Raw genomic sequence first — 13681 nt, forward strand, 5'->3', positions numbered from 1 at the left:
ATTTATATGAAGTAAGGAGAGAAACTAACTTCATCATATTACCCGTTTGACTGTAATTTGTGTCATTTGACTCATTTTGGACCTGGTTTTCAACCCGGACCCATGTCTCTCTCGTTTGATATCTATTTTGAGTTATTTTTGCGTTGTTGGAGTATGTTTGGATCCTCTTTTTTTAAGTTAGAAGTTATTTTTAAGATAAATCTAAAAAAAACTTAAAAAAAGCTAAAAGCAGTTTGATGATTATATAAAATTTTTAACTTAAAAATTATTTAAAAGCACATATTTCAAGAAAAGTCTATATCTCTCATTCTATCTCTATGGTTTTTTATTTAAAAAAAAACACATAATTCAAGAAAAACTTATAAGAGCTTAAAAAAAACTCCTTGTAGGAACTTTTGCCTTTTAACTTTTTTTTTCATTATAAAAAAAGAATTTTTTTATTATAAGAATTTTTCGTAAAACCTATTTGACCTTGTTTCTGTTTATAATAACAAAATAAGCTATGAATAGGAGGATTTAAACATGCACTTAGAATCTACAGAACTCCTAACATGATTTCATCTATTTTTCAAAGAGTTCGGATGCCTAAAATTGATATTTTTCTCAATATCTCAATACTTTCTCAACAATATTTGGAGATTTCGGTGCCTTAATTTAGAATTGGAATACAATGTAATACAATGGCCCACCCAAATTTAAGAAATTTCGTGAAGCCCAAAACAAAAGTTCTGAAGGTTTTTGGTTTCGATAAATTTTCCAAGAGATACAAAATTGTTTTTAAATCCATTAAACAACAACAATAAGTACATCCAATCTCAAGCAGCATCTAATTTCAGTCACAAATAGGATTAAAAATTGGCTCTAATATTAGTTGATAGGATTTTGCTATGTAGCACCGATACTGACACGTGACATGATACGACACGACACTCCGACACGTTAATTTCAAAAAATGTTAGATTTCGACACGTTAGGACACGTTTTGATATTAAATAATATTTTTAATTTATGTAGTATACATCATATTTAATTTTCAATAATTTAACAAAAAAATATATCCAGTGTTGGCGACCACCGCAATAGTGCTTTTATCTTCCTTCTTTTTGGGCACAATCAGGTCGGGTTTCACATTGTCGCTCTGCTGATCTTTCTTTAGAGTCCGGTAGTCAGGTTTCTTGTTGCATGGTTTCCCACAGTAGAAGCAGGTCAACTTATATTTGGGCCTCGACCGACGTCTAAATTTTATTCTGGTCAGTACGATCATAACTTTTTCTCCTTCCTTGTCGGTCTGTCCTTCCTTTGTTCTCAGCTACATTCGCTTCGAAAGTGCTGAAAATTCAACGTTCTCTTCTCCAAGACTCTTCATTCAAGAGGCTATCTATTACAGCATCTAGAGTTAACTTTTCTTCTAGAGCTAAGTTGCTCAAAGTCCCCAAATGTATCTCAGTTTTCTGGCAGTGAGTTGAGTAGCAACAAAGCTTGAAGCTCATCATCAATTTTCATCTCAATTTTTGATAACCGATTCACAATGCGCTTGAAAGTGTTCAAATTCTCTATTATACTTATGCCATCCTTGTATTTAAGTTTTACAAGTCGGCGAACTAGGTGTGCTTTGTTCTAGGGAGTCTTCTTCTGGATCATGGACTCGAACTTCGTCCATAACTCATGGGCATTGGTGAACTTAGACATATGCTCAAAGATGTTTTTATCTATGTACTTTCGGATTGTGGCGCCGATCTGCATATTCGAAATCTCCTATTCTTTCTCATTCTTTCCTTCAAGTCTATTTGCAATCAGGATAGGCTCGTACAGATCTTTGCAATACATGTGGTCTTCCATCATAGGCCTCCAGTATGTAAAATTATCAGCTGTCAACTTGAACATATCTCCGTCGTGAGAATTGCTACAACTAGTTTCCACCTCTTCTCGCTCAGAAGACTTTATGATTAGGCTCTGATACCACTATTGGGACACAGTTCCTCAAATAGTCAAATTGGGGAAGCAGTGTTGCCGGTCGACAACCACTATCAAAATCGATCGAAAGACTCAGTCAATACCGGTCAATAACATAGTAGATAGACAACATATTCTATTGTCTATCAGATAAGCAACAAATGCATAAAATAGAGAGAAAAAGGAGAAGAAGAAGAACACACACAATTTTAACGTGGAAAACCTTCTTCAATTTGAATAAGTAAAAATCACGGGATAGTAGCTCAGACCAAACTTTCACTATGAAAAATAATGGATTACAAGGAGTCAAATCTCTCTGGAATCACTATAGGAAACCCTTAAACCTCACCTTCAACGGTGGTTCTCTTAAACTTCACCTACAATAGTAGTTTTTCTTTCAATCGTCTCCTAAGAGATCTCTCTATTTAACTTTTCTTCAGAGCTTCAAGCAAAAAAAAAAAAGTTTCTTTTTCAAATTGTCTTCTAGACCTTATATATTTGTTAGGAAAATCCTTCCACTTCTCGTGTCTTCATTAAATATGATGGTGAAGGAGCATTTATTAGAATGGTTCTAATATGTGGCATATGCGCATATCTTCAAGCCATAGTATTAAATGGAGGAAGTGAGCAATTCCAACGGAAGCAACTTTCTTTTAAGGGGTGTTTGATATAAGAAATTTTTTTTTTATCTTAGAATCATGATTATCAGAAATATGGTGAAAAAATAAGTTTTTAGAAAATGTTATTAAAAAATTATTTGATATGTCAAAATATTACCGAAATTTTTGTCAGAATCTTCACATCTAATTTTCTATTTTCCTGGTAAAATGAGAATACCACCCTTTTTTTCACATCCAAAAAATTGTTTGGTAGACTAGAATATCACCGAAATTTTTGTCATAATTTTCACATATAATTTCCATTTTCCTAGATAGTATTCTGATTTATATTTTACACACAAAATAAAATATCAAAAAAATCATATTCCGTGAATTTTTTTCAGAAATCTTCTATGAAACATAAATAAATTAAATTAGTACTATCACTTTTTTGAAAATCTAAAAAAAAAACCATCTGTCAAACATTATTTTCGAAGTTTCCAATTTCATTTACCTTTTGGGATTCCATTGATCTCTTCGACTTTTCAGTGTTTCATTCACTGTACAATTCTCCTCTCATAACACAGGTCACATCGATTGCTTTCAAGTAAGGACGGCCAAACTTAAAAATACAGAAGGCCATAGTATTTGTACGACTAGATTAAATTAATTTAAGAGAAAAATTTATTTTTAGCATCAATATCTCTTTTAATAAAATTTTAAAGTATGTTTAATACAAAATAAAATAGTCTAAATTCATATTTATTACTCACATGGCATGAATAATTCTTTGATTACACCCCACTAGTAAGATAAGACAAATATAATTAGTGGCCCATGTACTGTACCGTAACGTACCGTAGGAACAATTCTTTGATTGACATTATTGTACCGTATGCAAAATTATTAAAATCTAACAACTCTAGTTTAGCTCTTTTATATTTGGGTCACTCAAATAACAAATTAATTTATATTCTTATTTTTTATTTTGCACATTTTCAAATTAATATATGAATCCTCCTACAAGACAGATCATAGAAACTGATTCCTTTTTATTTTATTTTTAATTTTTTGGAACAGGGGGGGAATGATTTTGATTATGATGTCAAACACGAAAGCCTTATTTAATGATTATTTCAGCGATTTCCTAGATTTCATGTTATGTGTGTTCACAATGGCGCAGGATTCAATATTAACTTGTTTTAGGCTCAGTTGATAGCACGTGGACTGAGTAGTAAGAGAGGATCTCGATTCGAATTTCACCAACATCATCTGGGGAGGGGCATAAGTACTGTAATTTTTGGACTCGCACCTGAACTATGGATCAGTCCCTTAGGCGGCTCAAATAGTCGAACCCGTGGAGATACCGAGAATTTTAATTTGCCTCAAAGAGGTAATTAGGATCAGTTACCAAAAAAAAAAAGTATTAACTTGTTTTCGCAATTATCAAAAAAAAAAAAAAAAAACTTGTTTTCACGTTCTATTTCAATGTAATTATACATTGAATATTCTCCGTCTCTCCCTACACATAATATTATTGGTAGACAACTACCAGTGTAGTTGATATTTTTTCAGGAATCTAAGCGTATCTTTCTACTCTAAAATATTTTGCTATGTGCCAACGAGGGAGGACACAGTTAGCTAAGAATTTAACTCATATTTCATAAGAGTGTGGGTTTAAATTCCTCTAGTCGATATGCAGACTCATTGATGAAGCTATATGTAATTTCTCCTTAAAATCTTTAATGAAGTTAGAGTCTTTCCTGACCCTATATTATTGGTAGCTAACTGTATCTAAACTTTTCAATTTCTTAAAATATATAAATATAAATATAAATAAATATATATATATATATATATATATATATATATATATATATTTTGCTTTGTAGTTCCTGCCACAAGATATTATTATAATTTTTTTTATAAGAAACTGCTAACTTTGAAACATCTGTCTGCGCATGAACCTGAAATAGTTGCCACTTTTTGTTATGTGTAAAGTGTCTAGCGTTGAGAGTTATAAACATTATTAAGAATTTTCTGGAACATCCTTATTGGCTTTATTTTGGGGGTTATCTTCATGTCAACTCACAAGGATTGCTTGTATAATGAGGTTTGATGAAAGTTCCAATAATCACACCCCAGCTAAAAAGTACTCCATTTACCTTTATGCCATCTATTCAGAATGAGAAAATTTATACTTTTTTCAGTGCAATTATTTTATTTTATTTAAATGAACTGCAATTTTTTTCTTTAAAGTTGAATATAGTCCATTGTAATCAATATACAATGGAGTTTAAGCAAAAAAAACTGAAGTACTAGGTCCACTGAATCTATAGATTTTTTTTTTCTTTTTTTGGTAGGGAATGTCCATTTTCTTTTTAATATTCTTTTGGGTTGCTTCCGGAACTGGGCTGTTAAAGCAAACTGGTCATATACTTTTCCTTTATTTCACTCGTTTTGCAACTCAAGAATATTCTATTCTTCTCCATTTCCAAACTCACTTTCCTACACCCGATCAAACTTTTCATATCATTTTTTTTTGGTAAACTTTTCATATCATTTACTTTGTCTCTGGCATGCAAAAACTAATCCAAGGACAAAATAAAGCATCTTTTTGCTATTTGTATATGTTTAGATAGCAAACATATATTAATTTGAAAAACTTTTGAACATACACTGTATATATTTCATTTATACGCTGTACTAATAAGTGAATGCCCAAATACAAAAAGAAAAAGAAAAAGAGAGAGTTAAATCAGCTAAGATTTTTAAATAATTTAGCATACAGTACAATAATGTCAATTAAAGAATTGTTGCTACAACATGAGCAACTAATTAAGTCTTATCTTCTTAGTGGTGTAAGGTGTAATCATAGAATTGTTCATGTCATATGGCCCAACCTCAACATATTTTCTGTTTTTGGACATGAACCTTATAACAAAGTGTTCTGTCTGGATGATAGAAGTATCTACTCGAACTAATGGATTTATTTTGGATTTGGTATTCTATAAGGTATTTATGAATGAAATAATCTTGAGGTATTAGATTACTGCACACATATATGAATGACGTTTGTCAAAGGGATGGTGTGTGCACAACACAATCGATTATATCTGTAGGCTTTATCTTTTATTTATAAAGTTTACTTAAAGATATTGGAGTTCTGGGTCTTTAATGACCTGTCTAAAGGCCCAATATCCAACCGTATAGCTGTCATGATAAAATTGTCATCAATATGAAAATTCTTTTTTGATTTATGTAACTTTCCTTTTGTACTGTCATTTATTGAGCCTTCAAGAATATGGGTCTTATATGAGCCATAACACAGAGTATTCTTAATCAATTTTTAGTTGTAATTAACATGCAGGAGGTAAAATGGGGTGAGAATAGCATGATAGAGGCAGAGAGACGTTTACTAGCGAATGCATTGCTTGATTTCTCAAACCAACGATTTGTACTACTCTCGGAGTCATGCATTCCTTTGTTTAATTTCTCCACCATCTACACTTATCTAATGAACTCAACCAAGACCTTTGTGGAAGCCTATGATCTACCAGGTGATGTGGGGCGTGGAAGATACAGCCCCAAAATGAGGCCACAGGTTAAGCTTTCTCAGTGGAGAAAAGGGTCCCAATGGTTTCAGATAGACCGTGCACTTGCCATTGGAATAGTCTCTGATAGGCAATATTTTCCTGTGTTCAAGAAGTATTGCAACCCTGAATGCTATAGTGATGAGCACTACTTGCCCACATTGGTGAGTATCAAATATTGGAAGAGGAACTCTAATAGAACTTTGACATGGGTTGATTGGTCAAGGGTGGACCTCATCCATCAAGGTATATTAGACCACATGTGACCTTTGATTTATTGGACAAGTTAAGGTATGGAAGCTCATGTGAATACAATGGACAGAGCACCAATGTTTGTCATTTGTTTGCAAGAAAATTCACACCTCATGCTTTGGATAGATTGCTGAGATTTGCTCCAAAGATAATGCAATTCAATTGATTTGCCTTTGCACATTCTTTCTTTTTGATTAATTGATCATGTTCATTTTTTTTATAGATGATCTTGTTCATTTAATTATCTGTTATTTTTTGGTTGAACACCATATTCATTTATTTAAAATTACATTCAAGGGCACCGAGAATTTGCCCCTAAATTTTCCTATTCGTTAGCCTTTTTATACATTTCTTTAAAGGCTTATTACTCTTCTCGCATAAATTATATTTTGATTCTCACTGATATAATCATTAATTCTCAATTTGGTGATTATATCTTGTAATACAGTCCCTCATTAATCAAAATACACATCAATTCGGTAATTTTACAATCAAAATTTTCCTCAAAGGATTACATTAATGCAAAAACTCAATTGGGTGACTCAAATATTAAGTACGTTTGAGATTAACGCCAAGTCTCGAAGAGTTCCAGCTAATATGAAGTCACTTGGGAAGAGAATTTATTCTAGTATTCTGAATGAAAATTAATCTCTGGTAGCTCTTGAATATAAAAAACTTTGATATATAGTTTTAGTAGAGAGAAAGATACTCAAGTAGAAAATTAATACATACAGAAGACAAGGGCCTACTTAGTGGACATGATAGCAGAGACATGATTATATTATTTTCTTATCTACTGTTCGGCATTTTATCTTTTCTGGAACCTTTATCCTGAGGGGACTCGAGCTTGCATTTGACAACATAGGATAAGAATTTTTTCTCCCAAAACTAGCCCTCAATCACCTTCTCTAAAAACAAAAGAGTGAGTCATATCATCGCCACTAGTTATCACTATAGTTAGGAGTGTAAATGACCTATGTGGCTTGTCAAATTAGTGTGTATTTGCCTTGACTTGACTTAGCCTATTTTAAAAATAGGGAAAATATACTCTTATGTTGTAGGAGAGTATTTTTTCTTCTACACACATTTTCGTGTTACTTTTTTTTTTAGAAGTGGATGGGTCCCACACATAATTGTTTCTAAAGCATGAGAAAACTTCTCTCCTATTACATGAGATTAATAAAGCCCTAAAAAATAATATAGACTTGGACTCATTAAAAGGCTTATTTAGAAATCAAGCTACAAGTCAATTTTAGCAGGCTTGGCCTCCAAGCATCTAAGTCTGGCTTGTATTTTTTAATAAATAATATTTTATTTTATTTTAATAAATGAATATCTTATTATTTTGAATAAATTAATAAATTATTATTTTTTAAGAAAATAATATTTTGTTATTTTTTAATAAAATAATATCTTATGATTTTTTTAATTTTTCACAATCTTCCTTCTTCTCACTTGGTAAACATATATTTTCTTCACCTTAAATTCCTTCGTCGTTGCCGCTCTTTACCCTTCTAAGAAGGCTCCACGCGTTCGTATGTGACACCTCTTTTTCTGCACGTGGCCGTTACACACCTCCTTCCTTTGGCGCGAGTGCATTTTTCTGCGGCCGTTCGCTGTCGACCAAGGACAGACAAGGTCGCCCTGTCGTCCTCTATCCAAATCTGCCTTCACCTAGTTCAACAGACATCGTTTGGGTCGCGAGTGTGTGATCTCACGTAGAAACAACCGCAAAACCCACCCTTGGTCCAGTTTATTTTTCGTCCAGACAACAACACGCTTGGTTCCTACTCGCATCCCGTTCAGGTCACCATGTGCCTAGGTTCGTCCATCGCCTTTTAGCCTCGTTCGCATGTGCCTCTATCGTTGGTATTTCAGTCTTTTTCACATGTGCCATCATCGCCACTATTTAAGATCTAGTTGTCCATCACCATCACAACATTATCCACAGTCGTGTGTTTAGACTTATGCGCATTTGTTGCTAACGTTCACCCTTGCTATTACGTGACACTAAGGTTCCTAGTGACTTTGGTTCTTTATTTATTTATTTTATTGGTGCTTTATTCTAGTTTTGGAACTATGGATGATTCTAGTCGTTTCCTCAATATGTTTCTCAGCCCACTCTCCCCGGTTCCATGGCTACTGTTGTGCATATAGGTAATACCTTTGCTGGTTTCACCCAAAATTCATCCTTTGGTCACTGTGTTCTTGATTTAGGTGCCTATGATCATATTTCTGGTAATAAGTCTTTGTTTTCCTCTCTTTCTACCTCTGATTATTTGCCTGCTGTTACTATGGCTAATGGTTTCCAAGTTCAGTCTCCTGGGCTTAGAACAATACATCTTTTTCCCTCTCTTATATTGATAACGTGCTTTATTTCCCTAGTTCACCATTTAATCTCCTTTCCATTAGTCGTTTAACACTTTATCTTGATTGTCTCATCTCTTTTACCAAAAATTACGTTGTTTTACAGGACCGGAGTTCGGGGAGGACAATTAACGGCAGATTTGAGTCCAATGGCCTTTGCATGCTCTCCAGCTCCTCTCATGCTTATTCTGTATTAGATTCTCCACTTGTTATACACGCTCAGTTGGATCATCCTAGTCTTACAAAGCTCTAGAAGATGGTGCCACGTCTGTCCAAACTGACCACTTTATAGTGTGAATCATATCAATTCGGGAAACATACTCGTTGTTCTTTTCCTGATAAAGTGAATCGTCGTGCCTCATCTCATTTTAGTTTAGTTCATTCTAAGGTTTGGGGACCTAATCGTACTAAGTCAACTCGGGGGTGCAGATATTTTGTCATCTTTATTAACGATTATTCTCTAAACACTTGGTTATTTTTACGGAAAAATCGCTCTGAGTTATTTTTCGAATTTAACCAGTTTTATAATGAAATTCTTACTAAATTTGGTGTTCCAATTCACACTTTCCGTAGTGATAATGCTCGTGAGTATCTGTCTCAACCATTTCAATCATTTATGGCCTCTCACGGTATTCTTAACCACAAGTCATGTGCACACACCCCCTCAAAATGATAGGGTTCTTGAAAGAAAAAATCGTCTTCTTATTGAAACGACTCGAACACTCTTAATTCATGGGAATGTTTTTACTAGTTTTTGGGGTGATGCTATCCTCACCGCATGCTATCTCATTAATCACATGTCTTCCTTTGTCCTTGATAACTAGGTACCGTACTCTATCTTGTTTCCCCATCTTCCTTTACATTCCTTAGTCCTTCACATTTTTGGTTCTACTTATTTTGTCCATGAACTCGATCCCAATCGTGACAAGTTGTCTGCCAAGTCCCTGAAATGTGTGATCCTCGGTTACACTCGGACACAAAAAGGTTATCGGTGTTACTCCCCATGTCTCCCTTTTGTCTCGGCAGATGTTACATTCTTTGAGTCTATGCCATTTTTTTTGCTCTATCTCCATTCCTAATGACTCTTTTGATACTCAGTTATCTTTTTCCCTTGTTTCAATTCAATATAACCCCCACCACTATCTACGGTCACTTCCCCATATGTCTCAGCACTAGATCCCTTTCTTCAGGTTTATCACCGTCGGCCACGTCCACCCATGCCCCATGATACTGACTCTAATTTTAATGACATTTGTAAGACTGTGTTATGTACCGGTATGTTATAATCACATATGATTTAAGCGCAATTACAATCACAACAGTTCAATTAAAATACGTCTAAACTTTTTTGTTTTAAATATTGTATGTTCCATTTAAAATAATTATCGTATTCAAAATAAATCGAAACTGTAATTGTAACACAATGACTTTGCAAAAGAATTAAATCAAGTTTTAACATATCATACTAGTCCTGTTAGACATAATCATGGGGTTCCTATACACTCCACAAAATTATTTTCATTTTTCAGCAAACTGGGCAGCTCGCTAAAGCGAGTTCCTCAACTAGCAATTTTCATCGCTCGCTGAAGCGAGCACTGCAGCGAGCAATTTAATTACCTGGGAAGTAGCTGCTGCCCTGATGCTTTGTTTCCTCGCAGCTTCTCTCGCTGAAGCGAGACCAACAACGAGCTTGCTTGCTCAACAGCTCATTGAAGCGAGCACATGAGCGAGAAGTCCCCTGCTTCTATTAGGCTTTTTACTTCCAATTTCATTAGCTTGCTGGCCTCCTTGCTGAAGCGAGTGTGCCAGCATGCAGAGCTAGAATTTGAACATGACATATTTGTTCCTTGGCTCAATCCTCCATGATTGATACACCCATTGGGTAGCTCATAAACTAAGAGTGACCTCCTAATGCCTAATAAACATGGAGGCACTTACATCCATAATCATATCACAAGATCATGTTTCTTTCTTTATGCACAAGCTAACTTTCACTTCTTTACTTGTTTACTAAGTTATCCACATTCTAACTTAACATATATGACAATATCTTTTCCTATCATATTTCACATACCTTGCAAGTTAGGTCAATGTAAGATACATGTGTAATAAACCTTAAAATATGCAAAATAGGCATCCATGCTCTTCCATTACATATACAAGTTTAGAATTACATAATGTCTCAAATATACAAATTGGAACTTAGCTATACAAAATGATTATGATCATGGTCCTTGTTTTCTTCCAACAACATGAGGATACCAAAGGAGAGTGATTATAGGCTAAGTCCACCAAAATACATCATGATATAACAAATGGCTATCAAATGTAAATCATATATATGTTCATCTAACATATACATAGGATATCTCAAAAAATATTAAAGCACGCCATAAATATGCAATCTAATTTAGCCTCTTGTCAATAGATGCTCCAACATCATCAGTACCTGAAAGGGGGTCCCCAAAATGCGAGGTGAGATAAACATCTCAGTAAACTAAGGGTCCTTGGAGGATTTCTCCACCCCAAAATTTACTTCAGGAAACAAGCAATAAACAATATAATCATGAATGTATGTATGCATGCAAAGTGTGCAAATTACTATCTAATATTCTTGCTAGTGCCTTGCACCATCCTCAGAATACAAATGATAATGTCTTAGGCATACCTCTTGGTAAACATAGCCTAAACAGGACGTTTAAGACAAAATAATCCCAAGGTCAAAGAACAATGTATGAGTTATGCAATTATGCAAAATACCGAATGTATTATGCATCAACCGTCTTGCCACATACCCGTGTAAGAATCCCTCTTACACCACACAACAAGCATCACACAATATGCATTATATTCAATCTATTGCACAACCATATAAACTAAAACCCACACGGTCTTGGTTGAAAAATAAAGGGATAAATCTCAATGTTCGGAAGCTTACCTGTAAAAGCTTTCAACCAAATGCTTGCTCCAAGCACCAGAATTCCACTCTTAAAGAATTCACTCCAATCCTTTGCTCTAAGAATGTCAAGCAATAGCTATACTATCATAACACCCAACCACAAGGTGAATTGCATTCAATACACAATCAAGATGCAATCAATGAACTTATCTATATTCATTAACCATGCTAAGCAATTCCATCACAAAATCACAATGCTAGGAACTCACCTACACTTGATTCTATCAAGTATCCAAGTCAAGCTCCATTGGCTCCTTCAATGCTTGATCAATAAATGATGGTTCACTAATTTCCAACCTAGAAACAACATGAACACATCCAACATTACGTGAAACACAAGTAATCTTTATACATAGGCATGCAAATTTCAAAAATATGAAAGATTAATCAAACGAATTTCTAAACACATTTTTACCATTTATTTTAACAAAACATGTGTTTGCTCGCTGGGCTCCTCACTTCAAGGAGCTCCACCAGCGAGAAATCACAACCCTCGCTGAACAGCTTACTTCAGCGAGCATGCCAGCAAGGAGTGGCTGATAGGAATTTTTAACATAAAAGCGCAATTCCTCACTTACTCCCACTTAACCATTTTAAAAGTATGCTTTCCTCATAAACAACATTCCAGATTTATTTAACTAAGTATTCCACTTAATTCATCTACAATGTGCATGATTAATATTTAATCTAGTTGGGTTAAGTCTCTCACTTAATTAATCTTCATTACGCATGATTAAGTAATTAATCCAATATAATTTGATATTTTACAAATTAGGGTTATTATAAGGTTCTTATGGACTCCGTTCTGCTGTCATCAACTTCTGTGGCTTCGGTCCCGCCCTTTGACATTGACCTACCCATTGCTCTTCTGAAAGGTACTCATGAATCACTTCCTCCACCCAGGTATTTGATAAATATGTGTTATCATCGCCTTTCTCCATCACATTTTGTTTGTCTCTGTTCTTTGTCTGTCGTGTCTATTCTTAATACTACAATTGAGGCGTTATCCCATTTCGGATGACGACAGGCTATGATTGACGAGATATGTGCACTTCATAGCAGTGGTACTTGAGATCTGGTTCCTCTTCTATTTAGAAAATTTGTTGTTGGATGCATATGAATATATAATGTCAAAGTTGGTCCTAATGGATAGGTGGATCATCTCAAAGCATGTATGATAGCCAAGGGATACACAGAGGTGTTTAGTAAGGATTATAGGGATATTTGTTTCCTTATAGCAAAAATGGCTTATGTTCGCCTCTTTCTTACTATGGTTGTTATCCATCACTGTCCCTTCCATCAATTGGATATCAAAAAGGCTTTCCCCCATAGTGTTCTTGCAAAAGAAGTTTATATGGAGCAGCCTCCTGGGTTTGTTGTTCAGGGAGAGTTCAGTCTAGTTTGTCGACTCCACAAGTCTTTGTATGGTCTCAAATGATCTCCACGAGCTTAGTTTGAGAGGTTTAACACTAGTGTTCAGCAGTTCTCTATGACTCAAAGGGAGGCTGTTCACTCAATTTTTTATCGCCTCTCAAACTCCGGATCCATTTATTTAGTGGTATATGTAAATGTTATTGTCATTATAGGTAATGACCATCAAGGAATTACTTAGGTAAAACAATATCTCTGTCATCATTTTTAGACAAAGGATCTCAGAGGAAATATGCTATAGACATTCTTGAGGAGACAACTCTATTCAATGCTAAGCCCGTCGATATCCCTATGGATCCAAAAGTCAAGCTTCTACCAAATAAGGGGGAGCTATTTCTAGATCCAGAAAGGTATAGACGATTAGTTGGGAAGGTGAACTATCTCACAATTACTCGGCCAAACATCTAGTTTGCAGTAAGTGTAGTAAGTGAGTTATTGAATTCTCCATGTGAAGATCACCGGAATGTAGTGATTTGTATTCTCAAATACATCAAGACTGCTCCAGGTAAAGGTCTCTTCTATGAAAA

The 13681-nt window shown here is 34.6% G+C and overlaps 1 pseudogene; it reads left to right on the plus strand.

Moving 5' to 3' along the window:
* The first annotated feature begins 5916 nt into the window (after window positions 1-5916).
* LOC133301880 (glycosyltransferase BC10-like) lies at window positions 5917-6563 on the plus strand (annotated as a pseudogene).
* Window positions 6564-13681: the final 7118 nt, after the last annotated feature.

This window comes from Gastrolobium bilobum, unplaced genomic scaffold, assembly GCF_033153095.1.
Source record: "Gastrolobium bilobum isolate Gb01-03AN ecotype WA unplaced genomic scaffold, APGP_CSIRO_Gbil_v1 utg15942, whole genome shotgun sequence".
NCBI classification, from domain to species: Eukaryota; Viridiplantae; Streptophyta; class Magnoliopsida; order Fabales; family Fabaceae; genus Gastrolobium; species Gastrolobium bilobum.